At 42.8% G+C, this 26,685-nt stretch overlaps 1 protein-coding gene across 1 annotated transcript in view; it reads right to left on the minus strand.

Annotated features, from left to right (window-relative positions):
• Positions 1-26,685, minus strand: part of NAPRT (nicotinate phosphoribosyltransferase) — a 1,644,161-nt gene that overhangs the window by 967,275 nt on the left and 650,201 nt on the right. The window lies entirely within an intron of this gene.

The raw sequence follows: 26,685 nt of genomic DNA on the forward strand, positions 1-26,685 counted from the left end.
ATGGCCAGCGCGCTCCTCATGGCCTCAAAGGCCGGACCTCCAGACTCCATGGAGATCACTGTTCTAGAGGCCACGACGGCACTGGGGATTCCGGCAGCCGATGCTCTGAGGGGAAGACTAGGTACCGAAGCACCCAGTCCCAAGGTGTTCCCCTCAGGCCCGGCTGAGGAAGTCCCAGTACCAAACCCTGAACCCGAGGACAGGGTAGGAACCATAGTCGGTGCCGATAGACCTCGAAGGGGTCTCGGTTCCAACCGTACGGCTCCGCATTGCTCCAACATCACCGACTCCAACGGCTCCGAGGAGGTTGGAGGAGGAATCGAATGTTTCGGAGTGGGGATCGGCTCCGAAGCCAACTGGGCCGGAGCCGAGACCATTTGAGCAAATACTGGAGACTGGAAAAGCCTCTGAATAACCCTATCCAAATCCGAATCCGACAGTTTTGAGGATTTAGAGGAGGTAGACAAAGGACGAGAAGACTTTCCTCTTGGCTCCGACAATGTAGGGGACTGGCTCCGAAAAGGCTCCAACACTATCGGCGCCGGTTCCTCCACAGCATGAATAACAATCGGCGCCAAAGGAGCTTTCTTCGGAGCCGAGGGGGAAGAGTCTGAGCTGCACACCTCCACCGGCTCCGAAACCATTGGAACTGATGGAGGTGATTCGCCTCTCGATACTCCAACCTGCGGCTCCGAAACTAATGGAGCCGAGGAAAGAGGCATCGAGGCAGACCCTTCGACCCTCGGCCCCGAAGTCAGTGGAGCCGAGGAAGAAGAGGTCGACTTATGCTTTTTAGCAGTCGGTTCCGACGGACTTGTCGGAGCCGACGATCTTTTCTTTTTAGAGGTAATAGGAGAATCCAAAGCTTCCTCGAAAGAGGGCTTAATAAGACCCTTCAAGATCAGTTTATTTTTACGCTCTTGAAGAACCCTAGAGGAGAAAGCATGACACACACTACATGTCTCCTGTAAATGTTTAGGCCCTAAACAATACACACATATCGAGTGACTGTCTGTAATAGACATTTTGTAATTGCACCTAGTGCATTTTTTGAACCCTGACTTTTGCTCTTTGGACATATCTGTCAGGAAAAAAGGCAGTGTCTAATATCAAAAAACTTAGCGCCAACTACAGAGCGCGAGAGAACAAGGCACGAGCTCTCCAGAGGGAGATTTACCTCACAAGAGCAACACAGTAAGCACGCACAACAACAACAAACGGGCAAAGGCCCTCTAACTTAAACGGGCTTTGCCCGACAGCAAAATAGAAGTATCAGTAATAAATCACTTCACACACAAAAAATTATTAAATACACAAAATACAGAGAATAGCCGTTAAAACAGCTGTTTTATTAATTTCAGAAGAAACCCCAAGGTCAAAGACCAGTAAAAGGTAAAAAAAGAGACCACTTAGCTCCAGCCAAGTCGAGACCACGTCCAGCTTGTAAAGCGGCAAACGAGATCTGGGGAAGTAGGTGTGGTGCACCCTGGGATAGAGGGTAGCCCAGCCAATAAGAGACTTTGTTTTAGTGTACTAGTTGGCCGAGTCGGAGCCGATGGATCGGCTCCAAGCCCATCAGTTATGAATGTAGGCGAGATAGGATCCCATTACATCTATCTTTTTATGAAGCCAGAATGTTAGCCACTTACGCAGAAGAAGCTCAAATACCATCTAGAGCTCTTGCCAGAATTATCTCCCAACACAAAAATGCCTCCAATATATCAGAAATAAACTACAGAGACAAAAACTACACAAAAAATGAAGACATTATTAAAACATTTGAACAAATATACTCTCAAATATATGGAGCACAAATACTACAAACCTCAAAGGAAGATAGAACTCTTTTCCTTCAAAAACTGAAATTCCCTAAACACAATTTAGACCAACAAAAAAAACTAACTGAACCGATATCCATCAGTGAAATTACTACAACAATCAAACACTTAAAAGCGCATAAGGCTCCGGGTCCGGATGGACTCACATCAGAATTTTACAAAGCATTTGCCCCCTTGATAGCCATACTACTATACTATACACTGAATTACATAATAAGCTATAAAATAAATGATATCCACTTTAATGCCTCTAAAACCATCTTTATATTAAAAGAACACACAGATCCCAAAAACCCCGACAGCTACAGACCCATCTCCTTCTTAAATATAGATACTAAAATATTTACCTCTATACTTGCAAACAGAATGAAAAATCTGATAGAGAAAATCATTTCCCCAGAACAATCAGGTTTTACACCACATAGACAGACTAGTGACAATACATTAACAATAGATGCACTAATATCCTATGCTAACCGATACAATATCAACATCTACACAATGGTAGTGGATGCCCACAAGGTATTTGATAGGGTTAATATAGAATTCTTACTCCAAACACTACCCTACTTTAATATACCCAATAACTTCATTCAGATCATCCAAACTCTTTATAGCAACCCATACACATCTCTATATATAAATAAAACTTGGTCAAATAGGATCCTAATAAAAAATGGAACAGGACAAGGATGCCCATTATCACCCTTCCTGTTTAACCTATACCTAGAACCACTCTTTCTTTACATTAAACAAAATACATACCACAATCCTCCATCAATACACAACTTCAAAATATACCTCACTGCATTTGCGGATGATCTGAACATATACTGCACTACACCAAATTCATTTATAAACAAAATAATAGCTGCAATTGAGCATTTCTTGACTATGTCTAACTACAAACTAAACCTCAATAAAACTAATATTTTCCCCCTAAAAACACCCAAACTCATCTCACTAATACCATTGTTAAACACAATAAAAATAAAAGAAGAAACTAAATATTTGGGAATCACCTTTTTCCAGCATAACAAAGACTTCTACCAACACAATGTAAACCTTAAATGGCAAAATATAATGCAAGACTGTAAAAGATGGAACTACCTAAAACTACCATTCTTGGCCAAAGTATCAATAATCAAAATGAACATTCTATCTAGACTGATGTATATATTCATGACATCACAGACAACAATACATAATAAATTCCTCAAACAAATTCATACCTTCCTAGCAACATTTATATGGGAACCCAAAAAAAACAGAATCTCCTATCCAAAATTAACACTACCCAAAAGCAAAGGAGGACTAAATCTACCAGATTTTAAAATGTACTACTCGATCATTAACACTAACAGAATATTAAGAATAGCTGAACATAACCCGTCAATGGAAAATTGGTCTCCTCTTTGGGTGACAATCTATTATAGATATATTAAATCTCTAGGTTTCAATCCCAAAGCACTTCCATTCCTGAAGCAGAAAGAAATACAAACTTATAACATTATAGAGCCCTTAAAACATTCTATCAACCCAGCGCAAAAACTCTTTCAATTCTTGAACCTTAGACAAGCCTTGACAATATTACAACCCCTTCATAAAAACATAATTTAAAAATAAACAATAAGATGCTGGACTTAGTCCCTTTTCCCAGACTGAAAGATAAAACAATCCAAGATATTTATCCCTACCTTAACTGTTCAATACAAGAAATGAGGACCAACTTAAACCTCCCCAAATCACACATAATAATCCTAAGACAAATAAAAAAACTGTGTTCCAGTTACCTCCAAAATGTTACTATGACCAATAGTGACATAGAAACTTGTCGCAGGTTTTGGAAAACTATTATCACAACAAAGAAAACTATTACTAATTCATATAGAATGATAAATGAAATCAAATACCAGAAATACCTCCTCTTCTCTAAATACTGGAGAAAAATTAATCCATCCATAGATGATCAGCAAATAAGCCAGGCAATCAATCTAACACTGAAGATTATACCCCTCAAAAAGTTAGCATACACTCAGCTCATGATCAATAATAATGCTTATTTTACACCTGCAATCCTACACAAATTTAACACATCAAAATTACCTTTCTGCCCACACTGTAAGGACCAGATAGCTGAATTAATCCATGTATTTTGGAGCTGTAAATGTGTCTATAAACTCTGGAACTCTCTCAAGGTACAATTACAAAAAAAAGGTTATCAAAAATCAACATTAACTTGGGAATTCACTCTATTACACATTCTCCCACCCAACATACCAAGAAAACAAGCAAATACACTTTAAAAAATTTTCCTACTAATGAAACTGTATATAGCTTTTAAATAGCTAGATACGATAAATATCTCTTGGGAGGGTTTTAAACAAGTAGCTATACAACACCTTTTAGCTCATAAAATATTAATAGATAAAAGAAACAAAAACATGAAATCCAGAGAAATTTGGGAAAAAAACTTTAATATCATATTAGCATAATTCATCACACAGCAACTTAGAAATACACTATAATGGAACCAAAGAACACATACAAGTTCAGACATTAAATAATAACTTGGATATTACAAATGTATATACTGTCTATATAACTGTGGAACTAACAGTGAAAGCATCTATGTACATAGTGTAAATAGATATGTTGTACGACCTATATCCTGTGGTATTTGACATCAATGTATAATAAGAAGTTATGCACCTACCATAACGTTCCATGTTAGTTGTCTTCTTCTCGCCTTCTTTCTTGCTGGTTGGGTTCGGAGCCGATCCTCGGCTCCGACTCGGCCATCTATTAAAGCTCGAGAGGTATTTACTGGCTCAAGGCCTCCCCTTATCCCACAATGCTTGGCGCTAGATACCCAGATCTCGTTTGGCAGAGCTAACACCATAGAAAAAATTTTAAGGACACCTGTCCAAACTACAAGGTTTGCCTACAGTACTAAAACAGAGGAGGATGTAACCCAGATAAGACTCATCCAGAGGAAGAAGGCCTCAAAAAGGGACTCTTTTCGGTCTGCCCAGGCTAGGGGGATGGAGGGTGGGACGCAAGAAATAAGGCGAGAAGAAGAGAACTAACATGGAATGTTATGGTAGGTACATAACTTCTTAATGTTAAGTTGTCTATCTCGCCTTCATTCTTGCTGGTTGGGATAGCGTCCCTAGCACCTTAGTCCTGGGTGGCTCAACGGAACAGACTCTTGAGCACAGTGGAACTAAAATCAGCTCTACTCCTAGAGGCCATATCCAACTTATAATGTGAAATGAAGGTATGAGGAGTGAACAAACCACAAACGAAAACTAAAACTGGTAAAAACAGGCACAGCAGGAAACCATAAAAGCCAGCAAAAAATAAATACTGTCACACCAATATGGAATAAAATAAAGAAAAAAAACTTTAATGTGAGCGCTTTCAGCAAGCACTTTAACTTGCCTTCTTCAGACAAACAGTTGTAAAACAGTTTTGGTTCTCCTTATATCCTGTTAAGCTGAGTAAGTTGATGAGTCAGCCTACTTAACAAGCAGGAAAATTTTAAAGTAGCCTCGCCACTCAACATCAAATAAACCATAAGTTACTATATAAATCTTATTCTCATAAAGGAATATATGTCAGACACCAATAAATATTATAAACACATGACAATGTTAAACACATGACAATGTTTCAACAAAATTACCAAATTATTAACTAAAAACTATGAATTTAACAATGTATGAATATATATGTATATGAATGTATAAATATGGTAAGTGAAACCATAAATAAAAATTAACATAAAGAGTAAATCCAAGAATCTAAGTGAACCAGAAATGTATATGCATGTGTAAACCCTTTAATATCATCATTTAAGGGCCAAATATCTCAACATACATTTGATAGAAAGGCTCTCATTCAAACCCGGAAAGACTTGTGCTCTAGTCTTGATCTGCCATATAAGTTCATCAATTTCCAAAAGGACTTGCCATGGTCCTCCCCTAATGTCAGTGCTCCTATGTTGTAAAATTAGAAGTTATGTACCTACCATAACGTTCCATGTTAGTTGTCTTCTCTTGCCTTCTTTCTTGCTGGATGGGTTAGCTTGAGAACTCCTTTTACCAGCTCGAGGCAACCCTATATCCCATGATGCAAGGCGGGACTACCTCAGATCTCGTTTGGTAGTTAAAATACCCTGCTAAAAGACTAACCTAGTGGAACTAGGAAAAAAACAAGTTCTAAAACAATAGAATCTTCTATTGAAGACTCAGGAGAGAGAAGAGAAACCCTTCAAGATCTGTCCAGGCCAGGGGAAGGAGGGAGAAGACAACTAACATGGAACGTTATGGTAGGTACATAAGTTCTAGATGTTAAGTTGTCAATCCCCTATCACCTGTATCCCGGGTGGCTCAATGGAACAGACTCTTGAGAACTGTGGAACCAAAACTGGCTCTGTCCCTGGAGGCCAAATCTAATTTGTAATGAGAGACAAAGGTATGAGGAGTGGCCCAAGTAGCTGCTGCACAAATGGTATCAATGGGTAGCCTATCCTGAAAAGCTGTAGAAGTGGATAGACTCCTGGTTGAGTGTGCCTTGGTTTAGAGGTAGTTGCTTGCCTCTGAGCGAATACACATAAGAAATGGTGGAAGATAACCATCTGGATAAGGTCACTTTTGATACTGGGAGACCTTTCCTGTTTTCTGCATAGGAGACAAATAATTGGTCTGATTTCCTGAATTGTTTAGTTCTATGCAAATAATACCTGAGCTGACGATGGACATCCAAAAATGAAGCTTTGTTCAGCTCTGTCAGAATAGTTTGGGAAAAAACTGGTAGATCGATGGATTGATTAATATTAGTTTGAGAAACAACTTTGGGGAGAAAAGATGGATTTGTTCTCAAGGATACCCTGTCCTTGTGAAAAACCAAGTAAGGGGGACGGATGCAGAGAGCTTGAATCTCGGATACCCTTCTTGCTGAAGTGACAGCCAGTAAGAATATAGTTTTCTAGGTCAATAACTTCAAGGAGCATGAAGCAGACGGTTCGAAGGGTGGTAAAATCAAGGATGCTAACATTAAATTCAGATCCCATTGTGGAGGAGGATGTTTTATTGACGGCTTCAGGAGAAAAACTGCTCTCAGAAAGGCTTTGCATAGTCTGTGTGACATAATGTTTTGATCTTGCAAGCCAACATGATATTTGGAAATAGCCGCCAGTTGAACTTTAACTGTTGATGAAGAAGATCCTGACTGAAAAACTTCAGCTAGAAAATCTAAAACAGAATGCACAGGTGCAGTAAAGGGATCAATGTGCCTGGAGTTTGCCCAAAAAACGCGTCGCCACTTGCTAGCATAAATCGTTCTGGTGGACGACTTCAAAGAAGCTATTAAGATATCTCTGACAGGATCAGAGATCATAGGAAGCCTGGCTAGGGAAGGAAGTGGAGCAACCAAGCAGTGTGGTTGTGAGAACGAATGGCCCGGTGCTGTTGACCGATTGGTGGATCAAAAGATCCGGAACTGGGTCCAGATGCCAAGGCTGCACCAGGAGGTGACGATGCAGAGTCGGAAACCAAATTTGCCAAGGCCAGTAAAGGGCAATGAGAATCAACTTGGCCCTCAAAACGGTAGCTTTCTGAATGACTTGTGGAATCAAGGGGAAGGGAGGAAAAGCGTAGAAGTCCCAGGGCCAATCCTGGGTTAGAGAGTCTCTCAGGGGTTGGCCTGGTAGGGAAAGAGGGTGAAGTCGGGCACTTGTTGTTTTGGGAGTAGCAAAAGATCGCAACAAGGTGTGCCCCACTTCAGAAAAATCTGGTCCACTATAGATTGATTGAGAGACCACTCATGAGGCATGAGAATGGCTCTGCTCAGCCTGTCCGCCAAAAGGTTGGACCTGCCGGGATGTGCATTGCTATCAGAAACCGATGAGAGGAGATTGCCCATTGCCAAAGTCTGAGAGCTTCTCGACACAACGGATAGGACCTGGTCCCGCCCTGCTTGTTGATGTACCAGACCACAGACATGTTGTCCGTTTGCACTGCAATAGTCCCCGGGAAGAAAGTCGTTGAGGGCTTGCAACGTTAAAAGCACCGCTCTCATCTCCAGGACATTTATGTGCAGATGGTATTCTATGGGTTGCCACGTCCGTGGACCATCCTGCCCTGATAATGCCCCCACCCGATCAGAGAGGCATCCGTAGTGACTGTGGCGGAGGAGAACAAATGGTCGGCCCTGATGCAGAAGAGGGAAGATATCCACCAGTTTAGATGAGTCCTGCGATTGTGTAAATAAGATTTGTGTCTCATAGGAAGGCTGTGGAACAACCACTGAGTGAATAACATCCACTGCAGAAGACGCATGTGCCAGTGGTAGAAGAACAATGGCCGCAGCCATAAGACCTAGAACTTTCAGTATCAATCTGGCTTTGACTTTGCTGCTCTGCAATAAAATCCGAGCGTATTTTGGCCGTCCAGAATTCTCTGATCTGTTAGTCTGGCTAACAAACTGACGGTGTTTAATTCTGTGCCTATAAAGGTGATAGATTGGCAGGGCAACAGAAGATTTTTCAAATTCACTGAAATTCCCAAACTTTTGCACAGCTGCAGAGTGTAGTCTCTCTGAAGAAGCTGATGCTTGGTGGTGGCGGAGAGGAGCCAGTCGTCCAAATAAGGAAACACCTGGAATCCTTGATGTCTCAGATGAGCTATGACCACTGCCATGCATTTGGTAAACACTCTGGGGGCTGAAGTGAGGCCAAAGGGCAGGGCTCTGAATTGATAATGACTGGTCCCTAGCGGCGGAGAAACCTCCTGGAGCGCCTGTGTATCTTTATGTGATAGTACGCGTCCTGAAGGTCTATCGAGCACATCCAGTTGTCCTTGCCCAGAAAGGGCAGAATGGACTGAAGCGTGACCATCTGGAATCTTGCCTTCTTGACAAACCTGTTTAGATTGCTCAGGTCTAATATTGGTCTCCAATCTCCCGTCCTTTTGGGGACCAAAAAGAATCTCAGTAGATGCGGATCCTACTTGGTCTGCTGGAACAGTCTGGATGGCTCTTTTTTCTAGGAGCTTTGAAACCTCCTGTTCTGCCAAATCCCTTTGACCGGGTGAGATGTCTGGAAGGGATTGGTGAGGTATGGGATACCTTTGAAGGGATTTTGTAACCCTCGGATATGATCGACTGTACCCACATATCTTGTGAGCCAGGCTACTGGGTACAGCAAAAACCTTCCCCCGACTGCCTCCAAGGGTGGACAGTCGGGCAACACCTCAGGGATGCTGAAAGGGCTTCTCAGGAAGAGACTCCCTGTTGCCCTGGTTCTGAGGACCCCTCTGCCTCTAGGGGCGTTTATTATTGTTACCCCCTCTGCCTCTGGGGGTAAACTGACCACGTGTGTCCGGCGCTGCTCCTTGGGATTTACGGAACCACATCTTCCTTCCCTTCTGACCCTTGGGATAGGGTCTAGAAGGGGTGGAAAAATGGACTCCAACGGCAGAAAGAGTTTTGCCGCCCTGCTCACACCTGGTCAAGGTTTCCTTCACCTGAGGTCCGAACAAAGCCGAACCGTCAAAGGGGGTATTGGTGAAGGACGCCTTAAAGGGTCAAAATTACAAAGCCGCATCCAGGCTTGGCGCCTAAGAGCCACTCCTGTGCCTGCGGCTCTGTCCATCGGCTGCATAGGATATGAGCCACATGGAGGAGTTGGTTAAGAATTTAGGATTGCTAGCTGTGAGGCAATCTTGTCTTGAGCCCCAGCAGCTGAAGGATCCTGAACCACTTCACCTAGTTCCTTGAGAATATCTCTTTGAAGCCTGGTGAAGTGACAAAGGTAGTTCAGCGAGCATAGCAAAGGTCGCTGAAGAAAACATCCGCTTTCCATACCTGTCCATGGTCCTAGAATCTTTGTTAGGAGGATGAACAGGTAATGAAGGATCCAATAAGTTCCTTCTTGGTGGCCGCCACCACCATAGCATCCACAGAGAGCCCTTAGAAAGAAACTGCTTGTCTGAAGGGGCCGTAATAAATTTGGATGGTCTCCTGGGGACTGGTTCCACAGAATCTACTGCCGCCTTCCGAGCCACTACCTGCATAAGTGGGTCACCAGGAGGTGGAGGGTCGGGATCCAAAGCCTCCAGGTATACCGACTCATCCTCGGAGGGGTCAATGGAGGCCAATTCCCCTCTGTTTGAGGAGCTCAAGGATGTCTGAAAAGGAGACATCCTCAGAGGGGACCGTGGAACCCTCCGACTCATCTAAGTCGGTATCAGATGTTGTAGACTCAGGGAGTCTGTGTGTTTCCTCTTACGTCCTCTTCGAGGGGTTCCCCTGCGGATCAGGAGAAACCTCGGAAGAGGAAGTTCCCAATGGGGAAACCTGGGCGATGGATCCCTGGGCCTAAGAGCAAGAGGCTGGCAAGAGACATCTACAGGCACCGAAGAGGGAGGAGCTAAAGGGATGGACCATTGACCTGGCTCAGGTGCCAGGACACTCCTCATCACCTCAAGGCTCCCTCCCGGGAGGCCGGAATATTCCGTCGAGGAAATAGGAATTCCGGCTCCACTGAGAGAAGGCTCGAGGCGATGTCGGTGCGGACAAGGGTCCGATGCCACTGGATCCCTCCAAGGAAGGTCTCATGGAGGAGATCAGAGCGATGGAGCCGAAGGATGTATCGGTTCGGCGCCGACAGTCGCTATCCCAAACTCTGAGGGGAGTCGGAGGAGGAAGTTAAGTCTGCTGAGACAGGCTATGGAGCATTTGGGCTAGTGCCTGTGACTTCAACAGCCTGCTTACCACCCTCTCTAAATCGTGGTCAGACAGCCTGGAAGATCACGAAGATCGCTCCGACAAAGAGGAGACCCCGGGCAGTGGATAGATTCCAAAGAAGGGGACTGAGATCTCTTCTTGGGCGAAGCCATCGAGCCGGCGTCCTCTGGGTTCCAGATGGAGCCAAGGCTTCGGCTCCGATACTGGATATGTCGGCTCCAGCGAGCCGACAAGGCAACAGTAGATTGAGTGTCGGAACTGACCGAACCGACACTACCACCTCAGAAGAAGAAAGATCGTCGGAGCCACCGAAGGCTTAGAAACTGTAGCCTGAACCTTAGGTGGCTTGGAAGGTTTACTAGACCCAGTTTTAGTGGGTGAACCTTCTGGCTTTAGTAAGCCACGGAGGATCAACTTATTCCTCCTCTCCTGCAGGACTCTCTGGCTAAAAGAGTGACATATGGCACAGGAGTCCTGCAGGTGTAAAGGCCCCAGGCAGTAAACACAAGAAGTGTGACCATCTGTCAGAGACATTTTCTGACAGCACGAGTCACACTTCTTGAAGCCTGAGACCTTTCCTTCCTTAGACATAGTCCAAGTAAAAATAACACTCACACACCCCAAACAGTCACACAATTAATCCCAACAAACACACACACACAGATAGGGATTAAGAAAAGGGGCCTAGGCCTAATTGAAAAATTAAACTTTACAATAACTAGAAAGTTTTTTTTTTTAAAAAATATATGGGGAAATAGGGTGGGCTGTAGAAACACTACACACTATAATATGGAACAAGGGAGAGACAAAACCCTGACTAAACTGTTTGAAAATTCAAACTTACCTGAGCTGGCAAAAGAGAGACCTCTTTAAAGCAACAAGCGAGATCTGAGGTAGTCCCACCTTGCATCATGGGATATAGGGTTGCCTCGAGCTGGTAAAAAGAGTTCTCAAGCTAAGCAAGTGCCGAGTCGGAGCCGAGGATCGGCTCCGAACCCATCCAGCAAGAATGAAGGCGAGATTGACAACTTAACATCTGCAAATTTGAAAGCATGATCAGGGTAGTCTAAAATGTGTTTGGCCAGTGCATTGTTAGAATCATTCCTACTTGTAGCATAACAATGTTCATAAATACGTTGTTTTAGTTTCCTTTCCGTTTTGCCAATGTAGAATGCATCGCATGACGTGCACAAAGACACATATATAACACCTTTAGACTCACAATTATATCTATAATTCATTTTGTACATCCTGTTATTGATGAAAATTTGCTTGGTCACAAAAATATGTTTACAGTATGAACATGAACCACACTTAAACATTCCTTTAGTTCTATGTGTACTGTCTCTTTTCCTCTCTAGGAGTGATTTTAAATTCTGGCCTCACCTATAAGTTATTTTAGGCCTAACCCCTAGTGCTTTAGATGGCTTTTCATCACCTTTAATTATATTCCAGTTCTTATTAAGAACTTCTCTAATAGCCGAGTGGTCAAGTGAATATGTACAAAGAAAACTGACTTGATGGACTATAATGTTGTCAGACATGTTAGTTGACTGCTCACCAAGAAAGCCTTCATGGTAACTCAAATTTTTAATAGGGGTACCAAACAGATCAGATAGCAACGGTGTAAAATGCCCCATACTCCTTTTGTTTATGATTTCATTTTTAATATTTGAAAATAGGGTAGAAGGATACCCTCTGTTCAGAAACATTTTTTCTAGCAAGTCACATTCATGGTTGAAATCGGTTTAATCAGAAACCATACGGGCCGCCCTAACCATCTGCCCCTTAACTACTGCCTTTTTCTGATGGTAAGGGTGACTGCTAGAAAAACGTAAAAAGGTGTTTGAGTAAGTTGGTTTACGATATATCAAACTCTTATACCTATGGTTATAATCATCCCTAGTGAGCTGTATGTCGAGGTAATTGAGCGTTTTTTCCCCTATAGTGTAAGTAAATTCCAAAAAGTTGGTAGTCTGAGTGCTGTTATTAATGAAAGAAGGAATAAGAGAAAGATCACCTTTCCAAATACAGAACATATCATCCTGGTATCTGGTATACCAGGATACATGATTCTGAAAAAATGAATCTTTAAACAAAAAATTGTGTTCCCAGAATGCCATAATGGCATTCGCAAAACTACTGCCACAGGGGGAACCCATAGCTACCCCCGACTTCTGTAAGAAAAATTGACCTTCAAAAACCATAAAGTTGTTACTCAGGACAATTTCTAAAAGTGTCTCAACTAAATTGATGGTATCACCATTTACTTTTTTCATAATTAAGAATTCCCTAGTCCATTCAATACCTAACTGCTGGTGAATAACCGTATATAAATCTTTGATGTCAATTGTTAAAAAATGAGCATTAGGCTGAAACTCAAGCTTGTTAATATGGCTAAGAAACCCCCACAAATCCTTACAGATTTGTGTTTCGCTGCCAATATGTGGTTTTAAGACACTATCAATATATTTGGCACACCCGTTTGTAATTGATCCCCGACCGTCAACTATTGGTCTAAATGGCGGATCAATTAAAGTTTTATGAATTTTGGGGGTGCCAAATAATGCTGGTGTTTTAGGGGCTAACATTATAAGGTAATGGTATAGGTCAATATCAATAAGGCCCTCCAAAAATAGATCCTCCAGGACCCCTTTAACCTTTCTATGTGCCCCATTGACCTCATTTAATGTTACCTGTGTATATGTGGCAGTATTGAGGTGTTTGACCATACTATCAACATACATATCATGTTGCATAAACACAAGGCCACCACCTTTATCGGGCTTCATGACCCTAACATTACAATCGTTCAGCAAATTTAAGTAATCAAATTCACAATTACTAATGTTGCTACTCATATTTTTAAAATAATGACAATTTTTGATAGCCCAAAAATCTATCTCACACATTTTTTTCAAAAACACACAAGTCTGGATGAATAAGTGGGTTAAATACACTAGAAACCCTTAAAGAACTGACCATACTAGTATTGCTTCCCATAAGCAGATTGAGGTTAAGTTTACGGACAAATAACTTAAGGTCTATAATAGTTTTAGCAATGTCCATGTGTCTCCCGGGGACATAGGTTAGGCCCCTAGATAGAAAATCGACAATTTCTTGATCCACATCCAAGGAGGTGTAATTATATATGTTAAAGTCACCATCTGAGCTTGTGTAAATACGTGGTCCACAAGCTAGGTCTTGTGTGTAAACTATCATCTCCTCGTTCTCCTTTTGTTCCTCTCTTGTGGCCGGTTCCGATTGGACTGGCGATTGTTGGTTTGGTTGTTGTTGGTTGGTTGAAAATCCTGGTGGTTAGAACTATTGCCCCTATGATTGTCCCCCTGTTGTCTGTCAGGGTTGTTGTTATTACTACCAACATTATTGTCTCTATTACCGTACCCATTATTGTTTTTAAAAAGCCTCTCACTACGTCTGAGTGGCTGATCGTCCGTATTCCCATTTAGTGGACTATCGTTAAGTGTACTAGAGGACAAAACTTCCTCATTCAAATTTCCATCTGTATTGTAGGCAGGTGACTGATTACTTGGACCATTGAAAGAGGGCTTAGGATAAGCTCTTTTATTAGCATAATCGCTAATATCTCTAGTGATTTTTTCTTTTTAATAATGAGAAGTTTATTCAATGCAGACTCGATAATGGTATAAACTCTACAATAGTCGTACTTATACCTCTAAAAGTCAGTGTGGCTTTTGATAGCATGCTCTAAAATTTCCAGCTCTGTTTTAAGGGTGTTAATGTCAGTTAAGTAAAAGTTAATAAGAGCCTGTAAAAATTCATGTCCTTGGCGGTCAAAGAGGTCTAGTAATTCCCTATGAAAAGTAGAATCATTCACCAGGCCTGCTGGATACCGCCATTGTCTGAGGCCCTTGGGAATAATTTTATTCTGAATACATTGTTGCAGGTAGGAAACCTCAAGTTGAAGCTTCCTGCATTTGTAAAGCTTTATATCAAAGTCATTAATTAAATTGGGTAATTCATTTGTGGATTGTTCATCCCTTTCTAAAGGTGAACTGTTCAGTTGATCATTTCCACAAAAGAAATTGTTGTTATTTACAAATACTGCCATTGAAGGAATATTACTTACACGATTCGGTGAGCTACTGTCATTCAATGGTGGGGCTGGGATGCCTTGTGTTCCTCCCTGGTTGATGCCAGTTCAGCTTGTATTGTTTTGCGATGTTATACGACCTTCAATGGTATCACTTACACCCCTTGCAACCCCATTAGTGACGCTGCTACTGCCTGCTCCAACCAAACCCTCGTTGGAACTATGGTTGTTCATTTCTCCTGGTTGTCTAGTGGCAATATTACGTTCATTCAGTCTGCCACTACAGGATATTTCCACTTTTTGAGACAAGGTTTCGACCCGCCCTAGGAGAACCTGCACTAGGGCTGTCAAGTTTCCAATTGCGTTCTCCGGGGTATTAACGCTGTCTTCATCCTGGGAGAACAAATCCTGAGTTGCCGCTCCGTTTCCGCTTGCCATCACAAACGACCAAACAAACCACAAACGAAAACTAAAACCGGTAAAAACAGGCATAGCAGGAAACCATAAAAGCCGGCAAAAAATAAATACTGTCACACCAATACGGAATAAAATAAAGAAAAAAACTTTTAATGTGAGCGCTTTTGGCAAGCACTTTAACTTGCCTTCTTCAGACAAACAGTTGTAAAACAGTTTTGGTTTGGTATGAGGAGTGGCCCATGTGGCTGCAGCACAAATAGATCCCATTGGTAGTCTAGCTTGAAAAGCTACCGAAGTAGCTAACACTCTGGTGGAATGACCATTAGGTTTAGTAGGGAGTTCTTTATGTCTCAGCTGATAAATCAAAGTAATAATAGAGGACAACCACCTGGATACAGTTACTTTAGAAACTGGCAGGCCCTGTTTGCCCTCAGCATAGGACAGGAAGAGTTGGTCTGATTTTATTATTTGCTTAGTCCTATCCAAATAAAAATGTAACTGCCTATGAATGTCCAATTGGTGTAACTTTTGTTCAGCTTTGTTCAAATAGATAGGAAAAAAGACAGGTAGATCAATAGCCTGATTCAGGTTTGTTTCAGAAGGTATCTTGGGCAGAAAAGAAGGATTAGTCCTGAGTGAAACTCTATCCTTGTGAAACACAAGGTAAGGAGGATGAATACAGAGGGCTTGAAGTTCCGAAACTCTCCTAGCTGAGGTGATGGCTACTAAAAAGAGAGTCTTCCAGGAGAGCAATTTTAAGGAACAGGAAGCCGCAGGTTCAAAAGAAGGGAGAATCAAGGAAGCTAATATCAAGTTTAAATCCCACGGCGGCAGGAGATCTCTGACCGGGGGCCTATGCAAAATAGTCCCTTTAAGAAAGGCCTTGCAAAGTTTGTGGGACATGATGCTGGTTTCTGACAGGCCAGCGTGGAAATTTGCGATAGCAGCTAATTGGACCCTAATGGCGGCAGACGAGGAACCAGCTTGAAAAAGTTCTGCTAAAAAATCTAGAACGTGATGGACAGGGGCTGTAAAGGGGTCCTATATTTCTAGCCTCTGCCCAGAAAGAGAAACGTTTCCACTTACTAGCATAAGTCTTCCTGGTGGTAGATTTGTGCGAAGAAAGCATGATTTCATGCACCGGCTGAGAAATATGTGGAAGCCTGGCTAAGGTTGGAAGTGGAGCAACCAAGCTGTGAGGTTGAGAGACTGAAGGGATTGGTGCAGCCCGCCCAACTGATGGACCAAGTGGTCTGGCACTGGGTCCAGATTCCAAGGCTGCTCCAGCAGATGACGATGCAGGAATGGGAACCAAATTTGTCGAGGCCAGTAAGGGGCAATGAGGATCATCCTGGATCCCAATGCGGTGGCCTTCTGAATTAGTTTCGGAATTAGGGGAAAAGGTGGAAAAGCATACAGAAGACCCCGGGGCCAATCGTGAACTAGAGTGTCTCTGGGGGAGTGGCCGGGGAGGGGGAAGAGAGTGAAGAAATCGTTGCACTTGCTGTAGAGAGGAGTTGTGAAAAGGTCGCAGCAAGGTTGACCCCATCTGCGGAAAATTTTGTCTGCTACTGACTGATTGAGAGACCACTCGTGAGGCATGAGAATAGCTCTGCTTAGCCTGTCCGCTATGATGTTGGACTTCCCGGGGATGTGCGTTGCTATCAGAAACCGTTGAGAGGAGATCACCCACTGCCAGAGTCTGAGTGCTTCTCGACATAAGGGATAGGACTTGGTTCCGCCCTGCTTGTTGATGTACCACACTACAGACATATTGTCTGTTTGAATTGCAATAGCCCCGGTGGGTAGAGAGTCCTGAAGAGCTTGCAACGCTAAAAGCACCGCTCTCGTCTCCAAGACATTTATGTCCAGGTGGTACTCTAGAGGTTGCCAAGTGCCCTGGACAGTCCTGCCCTGAAAATGCCCCCCCACCCAATCAGGGAGGCATCCATGTTCACCGTGGCAACAGGAGGAGGAAGAACAAACGGTCTGCCCTGGAGTACTAGAGGGGAGACCATCCACCAAGCCAGGTAGTCTTTGCATGATTGAGTGATTATTATTTTGTGAGACATCGGAAGTTGTTGAAAAGATCATTGGGTAAAGAGCATCCACTGAAGAATCCGCATGTGAAAACGAGCCAGGGGAACTAGTATGATTGCTGCTGCCATGAGACCCAAAGTTTTTAGTACAAATCTGTCCTTAATCCTCTTGCACTGTAGTAAGACCTGCACATGTCGGCGAATGTCTGACACTCTGTCTAGAGGAAGTTTTGCAGACAGCTCTTTTGTATTTAATCTTGCGCCTATAAAGGTTATAGACTGACAAGGCGACAATGCAGACTTTTCGAAATTTATTGAGATATCTAGCTCGGAGCAAGTTTGGATGGTATAATCCCTGGCTCGCAGTAGCTGATGCCTGGTGGAAGCAGTAAGGGGCCAGTCGTCTAGATATGGAAACACCTGGAATCCTCGCCGTCTCAGGTGAGCCATAACCACTGCCATGCATTTCGTGAACACCCTGGGAGCTGTGGTGAGACCAAAGGGCAGGGCTCTGAACTGATAGTGACTGGCTCCCAGCCGGAAGCGGAGAAACCTTCTGGAGCGCCTGTCCATTTTGATATGGTAGTACGCATCCTGAAGGTCTATGGAGCATATCCAATTGTCCTGACCCAAAAAGGGTAGAATGGACTGAAGCATGACCATCTGGAACTTCGTTCTTTGAACAGATTTGTTTAACATGCTGAGATCCAAAATAGGTCTCCAGTCCCCTGTCTTTTTTGGTACCAAAAAGAACTTAGAGTAAATTCCAGATCATTGCTGGTCTGCTGGGACTGGCTGGATGGCCCTTTTTTCTAGCAGTTTTGAAATTTCTGGCACTTCTTGTTCCCTTAGACCGGGTGGAACATCTGGAAGGGACTTGGTTGTTTGTACAGGGGTGTGGACAAAGGGGATTTTGTAACTCTCGGATATGATGGACCGTACCCATTTGTCTTGTGTGAGAAGTTGCCAGGCTTCTGAGTACAGTGACAGTCTTCCCCCGACTTCCTCTGAAGGTGGACAGTCGGGCAGCCCCTCAGGGGTGCTGAAAGGGTTTGTCAGAAAAAAGATTCTCTGCTACCCTGATTTTGTGGACCCCCTCTGCCCCTCGGGCGGCGCCTATTATTGTTCCCTCCCCTGCCCCTGGAGGGAAACTCGCCACGTGTGTCAGGCACGACTCCCTGGGGTTTCCGAAACCACATTTTCCCACTCTTCTGACCCTTAGGGTATGGTCTAGAGGGAGTAGAAAAATAGACTCCCACAGCAGAGAGAGTCTTGCCTTCCTGCTCACACCTGGTAAGGATATCCTTCACCTGTGGTCCAAACAGAGCCGAACCATCAAAGGGGGTACTGGTGAAGGATGCCTTAAAGGGGTCAGCAAAGTTACATAACTGCATCCAGGCATGTCTTCTCAAAGCCACGCCTGTACCTGCGGCCCTACTCGCCCCATCGGCTGCATAAGAAATGAACCGCATGGAGGAGTCGACGATAGAGTTAAGGGTCGCCATCTGGGAGTTAATATTATCCTGAGCCCCTGCAGCTGATGGATCCTGAAGGGTATCACCCAGTTCCTTGAGAATATCCCTTTGAAGGCAGGTGAAATGGCACAGATAATTCGGCGACCGCATGGAAAAGGTCGCTGAGGAAAACATCCGCTTCCCGTACTTGTCCATTGTCCTAGACTCTTTATTAGGTGGATGGACAGGCACCGAAGGGTCAGCCAACTCCTTCTTAGTAGCTGCTGCCACCACCATGGCATCAACGGGGACACCTTTTGTCAAAAATTGTTTGTTGGGTGGGGCTGTAATGAACTTAGTTGGCCTGCGGGGAGTTGGTTCCACTGTGTCCGGGGCTGACCACGCCCTTCGAGCCACTACTTCCATGAGCGGGTCGAAGAGTGGAGACACCCAGGAGGTGGAAGGGTGAGAACCAAACGCGTCCAGGTATACCGACTCATCCTCGGAAGGGTTAAGGGCAGTCCAGTTCCCCCTTTGCTTAAGGATCTCTAGGATGTCTGAAAAAGAGACATCCTCAGAGGGGGATCTTGGGGACCCTTCCGGATCCTCCAAGTTGGTATCAGACATGACTGACTCGGGGGAGTTGACATGTTTCCTCTTACATTTTTTCTTCCGAGGGGGCTCCTCTGAATGATCAGGGGAGGCCTCGGAAGAGAAAGATAGCCCAATGGGGCAACCTGGAGTGTCTGTTCTCCACGCTTGGGGTCAGGAGGGTGGACAGAGACCGATGCAGGCACCATGGGGGAGGAGCCAAAGGGGCCAATCGAGCCAACTCAGGAGTCAGCACGCTCCTCTTGACCTCGAAGGCGCCCCTATCAGGTAGAGCAGAGGGTCCCAGCTCCAAAGAGACATGAACCCCTCCCGGCACCGAGAGGGACGGCTCCGAGGCCGATGTCGGGGCCGAGCTCACCTGCGCCGAAGCCCCGAGAGGGAGAACGGGGTCGGACAAGGGTCAGATGCCACTCGCCCCCTCAGAGCCGACGAGGGAGTCCCGGCGCCGAGATCCCTCCAAGGAAGGAACCAATGAAGAGATCGGAGCCGACAAAGGAGCCGAAAGATGTGGTATCGGCTCCGACATTTCCAAGATTCGAGCCCCAACCAGCTCCGGCTTCGAACACAAAAGGAGAGTCGGAGGAGGAACTGCTGAAGACACTGGGACAGCACAGTCTGTTGAGAAGGGCTGGTTAACATTTTGGCCAGGGCCTGCGATTTAAGGAGTCTACTGACCACCCTCTCCAAGTCATGATCAGATAACCTGGAGGACCGAGAGGAGTGGGACCTATGGCTTTGTTCCGACTGAAGCAACGGTGACCTCGGAGCCGAACTAACCGATTCTAGGGAAGGGGACCTAGAACGTTTTCGGCCCAACGATGATTCCGACACTAAAGTCGGAGCCAATTGAGGTCTAGGGATGTTGGCTCCAGCCGGAGCCGAAGAGGAGGCAGATGCTCCACCCGGCGACGGCTCCGGACTGGGAGCCGATGGCTTGGCGGGCTTTGAGGATTTCCCTGACTGAGGCTTCGCCGGGGATCCCTCTGGCTTAAGTAAGCCTCTCAAAATAAGTTTGTTCCTATGCTCCTGCAGGACTCTCGGGCTGAAGGCATGACAGACCGAGCAGGAGTCCTGCAGGTGTAGGGAACCCAAGCAATAAACACAAGAAGTGTGACCGTCTGTCAGAGACATCTTCTGACAGCACGAGTCACACTTCTTGAAGCCTGAAACTTTAGTATCCTTGGACATACTGGCCCAGGGATACTAAAGAGAGAAAAATTAAACTAGTGCTTAAACAAGGCACACAGAAACACTCACACACCCGCACTAGTTAAGCTAACAATAATAACCACAAAAAACTATCACACACACTTAATAACAACTATCCTTAATAAAAATATAAAAATACTACAAGGCTAAACACTACTCCTATAGGTACAACAAGGGTGGGGTTAGCCACTAATCGAGAGAAACAAGGGAGGGGGGAGGGTAGAATCTCTCTAACAGAAAACGAGTTTCCTTAGTGGGACAAACTAGGGGATACACGGTCTAACTACACTACAAGGGAAAGACTATCTATATCTAAGAAAAATACAAGGTAAATATTAGCTAGTAATACAAAAAAAAGGATTAATACGACCTGAGCCAGTAAAAGCGCAACCTCGTAGCTGAAGCGGCAAACGAGATCTGGGTATTTAGCACCAAGCATTGTGGGATAAGGGGAGGCTTCGAGCCAGTAAATAGCTCTCGAGCTTTAGTAGATGGCCGAGTCGGAGCAGAGGATCGGCTCCGAACCCAACCAGCAAGAATGAAGGCGAGAAAGACAACTTAACATCATATATATATTATATATATATATATATATATATATATATATATATATATACATATACATATATATATATATATATATATATATATATATATATACATATACATATATATATATATATACGGTCATGTTGTAAGATAGTTTTTATTTGTGACATTTATTAATGTAGAAATAAAAATAAAATTATTGGAAAAAAAAAAAAAAGAATTTTTTTTTTTTTTTAATCCCATACCTGACACTTTTTTTTTGTTTTTGTTCAGTACATCATTGATAGAAGATCTGCAAGATATTGACTACAAAGGTAGTAGTAGCCCCTTGGATTCTTTAGGTTGTCTTATAACTTCAAAGCCAATGCATCAGACAAGAAGCGATCATTCTGATATAGTAGCAATAGGATATAGTTCATTACTGACGGCAATTCGTTTTCAGAATTATTCACGTTGTAGGTTTTGCATCATTTTAAGATGCAGATAAAATAAGTTGAACTGAGCAGTGTTAATGGTGGAAAAGCGAGATGTCAGTGAAGACACTAATGAGTCAAGATAGGGAATATAAATACTTGTTCTGTAATAACTCTCAAAATCCATGCTTACTGTGTTTGCTCGGTGTGTCGACTGCAAATCCTTGGCAACACTAACTCAATACTAAATTTATCTGCTAGTGATTTTGCCTTACTGAGAATGTTATTCCTAAAGTGTTCTTCAGCATGGTTGCGGTGCTCCTTGAATATTTCAATGAGTCTGTTGATGTGTTGTTGAGCCTCTACTATATCAAGTTGAACAGACTGAAACATCTGGGCAACAGGCTCAAGAACTGATGAGTAATTTGCAATAATGAAGAGAAAAATAAGAAACGTGCACGAAGAGCAAGCGCTGAGTAACATATGTGCATTTTGTCTGGTTTCACCAGCAGTGCTCCTCTGAAGATCAGCCAGGCAGTCAAATATTTTCTCAAAGTTCTGACTAAACACACAAATGGATTTATATTTCTCAGTCCATCATGTCTCACACAGAAGAGGTATATTTGGTGCCAATGCTCATCGTTTTGGATTGTCACAAAAAAAATGAATAATCTTCTTGATAACACCAATAGCACTACTTATTTCAGGAACATCATTCAGATCATTGACTACAAGGTTTAGTCTGTGAGCTGCGCAGTAGATAAAGGCTGTTTTTGGATACTTTTCACGAATCTTTGCCTGACCACCATTCTGGATGCTTGCCATTATGGAGCAGCCGTCATAGCCTGTCTGAGTAATTTTTCCAGGTCTAGACTGCACTTTATGCATTCACTGACAATGACATTCGATACAGACTGTGCATCTCTCACAACAATGGGAACAAAAACCGCAAACTCTTCTCAAATACAATCATCATCAACAAACAAAATGCCCAATGACAACTGCTCAATGTCTGAGATATCTGCAGTTTCATCTGCCAATACACTAAATCCAACATCCCTGTTTCTTGCACAATCTCCTTTCGAAGTACGTGTTCATATTCTGCCAACAGCTCATTTTGCACCCTATGGGATGTGTACCAAGCATTTCCTGCAGCTGTTTCACTGTGCTGTTTCAGTATTGTGTCACCAGCTTCAATACGAAAATCTAACAAGTAACACAAATTTCCACCAGAGCCTTCTTTTCCACAGAGAGGAACGTCAAGGGTTGCACAGAAAATAATGGTAGATACAATTGGTTCCAATTTATTTTGGTTCTCTGCAATTTGTTTTGCTACTGCTGCATCTAGCTGTGGAATAACAGCTGTTTCTGGCTTCTGTCGTGCTTGTGTATGAGAAAAATTGGAAGCATCTTCAGTAGAACCTTTGTGCCATGATGATTGCATGTGATTTCTTGCAAGACTCATTGAAGGCATTATATTTTGTGCACACACTAGTGATGAAGCTGCCTTGCAACCCATGGTGAAGTGACTGAGGAAATAATACACAAGTTAAGCAGAGTGGGCCTTTCAAGAGAGGAGAAAATGCAAGCCATGGTGAGTACTGAGACAACCAACTATATCTGAATGTAGTTGGTTAATAAATAATGACATGCATTTCAGTTTCAGACTTCATATCATTCAGAAAATTTAATTCTAACACAAATCCTTTTATTCTAGCAACTTTCTAATGTGTCCCTAGTTTTGGGCCTTTATCCCCAACATTATAACAGGCTTTGTCCAGATTTCTTGTGTTAACAGATTGAGAGGTATGGTGTGTATGTGTGTCTGTATGTATGTATAAGAAGGAGGAAGCATACCCCTCAGCTGTCCAGGTTTTTGGAGAATGTCCAGATTTTGCCCCATATTCCTCCTAAAAAGCATCGAAGTTGCTAAATAATGACAGACATTTGAGTTTTAGATGTCATATCATTTAGAAAAATGCATACTAACATAAATCCTGTTATTCTAGCAATGTTCTAAGCTCATGAGAGCAATATTTATAATCTGCTCCTATTTACTTTAGGCTTTGTCCATATTTCTTGCACTTAGAGGTTGAGGTGTGTGTTAGAGAGAGTGAAATGCCCTAGAGTTAGCAGGTGGAATTTATTTTCAAGTGCATTTTCAAGGAACTGTGAGCTTCAAGGGAAGAGAGTTTTACTGCTGCTCATGCTAAGCCTGCTTAAAATGTTCAACTGTTTTGTTTAGCAAATAGTATTACTATTGTGGTAGAGAATTTTTAAAGCAGCACAGCAGGTAGCATACTTGCATCTTGATACAGAGGGCTGTAGGTTCTACTCCCACAACACGTACATTTGTATTTTAAGGGGGTGTATGTCCTCCTTTGGATGAGATGCCTAATAACTATGAACTTGTTTTTCAGCTTGCCACCCATTCCCTATTGTAATATACTAGCTTACCATTTTTTTAATATAATGTAGGCAATTTATTTTTCAAGGGCAGCAGGCAGTAAATTTGTAGATGAAACACTGAAATATAAAGTTGTTTTCTAGCAAGAACCTCTTCACTGGTTTCAGATCTCTTTAATGTGGAATTATTCAGATGAGTTTTACTTCTGCAAAGATTCTGCATATTGATTGATATTGGTGGATTGTATGACATAAGTTTGAGTAGAGTGGCCCTTTATGGTTGAAATGTTCTGAATTGGGCAGGTTGTCATTATTGGTTCATATGATTTGTTTCATTGCTTCAAGGAAAAATGTTCAGAACTATAAATTTAAAACACACTCGAACAAGTGGTGCTGTATTATACAAGGGATATAATTCAATTATTATATAGTATAATTAATACAGTCAGGAAGGTGAATCAAATAACTTTTGCATGGTTCTAAAAATGTGTGCAAGGAGCCTATGATTTGAAAACAGCCCAAAGGTAAACTTACCCTGCCACTGGCCAGATGCATTTTCTTTGAATGCGGGTTTCAATGTTGTTTTGGTGAATGTGGGTTTCAAAGGTAGAGAAATTTTAATGCTAAATCTCTTTTCATTGTAAGACTATTGCTTTGTTTAGGTTTAGTAAATGTCTATCAGTGTTTGTGCTATAAAATTTGAAATAAAAGTTGTAAATGAAATCCAAATATTAAATATCTGTAATCATCGCAGAAGTAAAGCATAAAACAGTATGCACACTGAGAGATTTGAACAGTGTCTATCACAAATGGGGAAAAATAGCCAAGTATTGGGACACTGGAATGGCTGCGTGGGCAGGGGTGGGGGTGGGGCTGCGTGGCGGGGGCAGCAGAGGGGGTGGGACTGTGTGGGCGGGGCATGGGTTTGCACCCCCCTGAAAAAAATCCTGCGGGCTCCCTTGCCAACAGCTTACATGCAGTTAGCTCTGCCCACAGCTCATTAGAATAATGGTATCACTGCTGCCATCAAGATGGGGTGGCAATCACCTCTAGGTAACAAATTACAGTCTTAGTATCTGTTCTGATGACAACCTACTGTCTATCAGTACCCTATTTTTAGAAATGATGTTTGGGGTCTAACAAAGAACTCTAGGCCAGATCTCAGTAACATGGAATCTGACAATGAACTCTATGCTAGATCAAAAGTAACTATCTAAATACATAGCATGGTTGGTATAATGGTTAAGGTGTTTAAGTCACAGACACAAGGTTCAGGATTTGATTCTCACATGGGGTAATTGGCTAGGCTTAGAATGACCCATAAGGGCAGTTAGCCTAGTACTAATTTATGAACCTATGAACAATTCCTTGCATACTCCCTTTTTAGACTTATACTCCAAATATTTTGCTGCAATACAGTCACCTTTAAACAATCAGTTGTGCTTTATGACTACGCTTATGCTTCCATCCTGTTTGGTGAATGCCAATAACTTTTCTGTTTTCCAGTTCAGCACTCTTTCTCTGGGTTGGTTTACATTTCTAAAATGCAATGTTTTGGCCCTTTGCATTCACTTCCAGCACCTTTTTTTATTCATCCGTTAACCAAGTAAGCCCACTGGACACGGGCATCTCTTTTTTGGCTTGCTCAGAGTCTCACAGAAGGTAAATAAATCTGGAAAGAATCAAACCCTATACCCCTGACTACAGGAGCAACTTGTTCAACAGCTCAGAGCCTTAACTCTGCACTAACTACTAGACAGCACTTGAACACTTTTTTTTTCAAACCACTTCATAATTTTTAAAGCTAATTTTAAAAACTTCAGAACACACACCTTACAAAAATTGTAGATGTGTTTAAAAGGGACATTTCCCTTTCTGTGCATCCATATGCCACTTAAATATATATAAAAGAGGAATTTGTCCCAGTAATCAAATACATGGCACTCCACAATATTCTGTTTTCTATCATCCACTGCCTCTTATTCACTACCCAATGCCTCATACAGTTTACTTCATGAAAGCTAAGCTTTCATATGTCTTACATGTATACAGTGCCAATGAAAATCTTATTGAAATTCAAACAATAATGCCCACATTCCAGTCAGAAAATAAATTAATCAGTCCTACATGTTTAATAGGAATCCACAGTTCTGTACTGCCTTTGATCAAGTAACTTGATGGATTCAAGGCATTATAAAACCTTTTCTTTAACAATGCCGCCATTAACTTCCCTGTAAACTGCAGCAATATTAACTACAAGTAACGCACAGACAAGCATCAGTAGTTCACTTGAAAGTGAACTGCACAAATAAGCAAGCTGAAACATTCTGTATAGCGAAAAAACAGTCTTGTGATGCCTTTTCCTGTCTTTAGTTGTGTCTCTCTCACTCACTGGTGTTATGTTAGCCAAGCAGAAACAAAAAACAGCACAGATTTATAGGATCGTAGGAAGCTACTAGGCTATTTTTCCCTGAGGCCCTTATAAGCTTAGCCTAGAGTTTAGCCCATGTTTACACAAGTCAGCACCCAAAGCCCCTGTCCAGCAGGGATACAGGTGGAATCCCAGGGGTATAATTTCTGTTTCCCATCCAGTTTACTAGTAAGACTATTTCTCTGGAGTGACTGAATACAACAAGTGGCACCTACAGCTGGAAAATTACAACAGGTGCTTGAGGGAAGGTAGATGGTACATACAGACCACAAGACACCAGTTTTACACTGTCTTTCTTATGACTAGTGGGAATGCTTTAGGAATTTAAACACCTTCACCATTTAAGTGCTAAAGTCATGAAAAGACTTGGCAGAACAGAATTTCACAGGCAATATCTGTGCTGGTAAATTTTTATCTGGTGACATGCTGAGCAATGGAGAGGTTACAGATGGGATTACAAACTATTTTTCTTAAATATTTGCTTTATGCAT

Source organism: Protopterus annectens, chromosome 3.part1 (assembly GCF_019279795.1).
Source record: "Protopterus annectens isolate FY-2018-M chromosome 3.part1, PAN1.0, whole genome shotgun sequence".
NCBI classification, from domain to species: Eukaryota; Metazoa; Chordata; order Ceratodontiformes; family Protopteridae; genus Protopterus; species Protopterus annectens.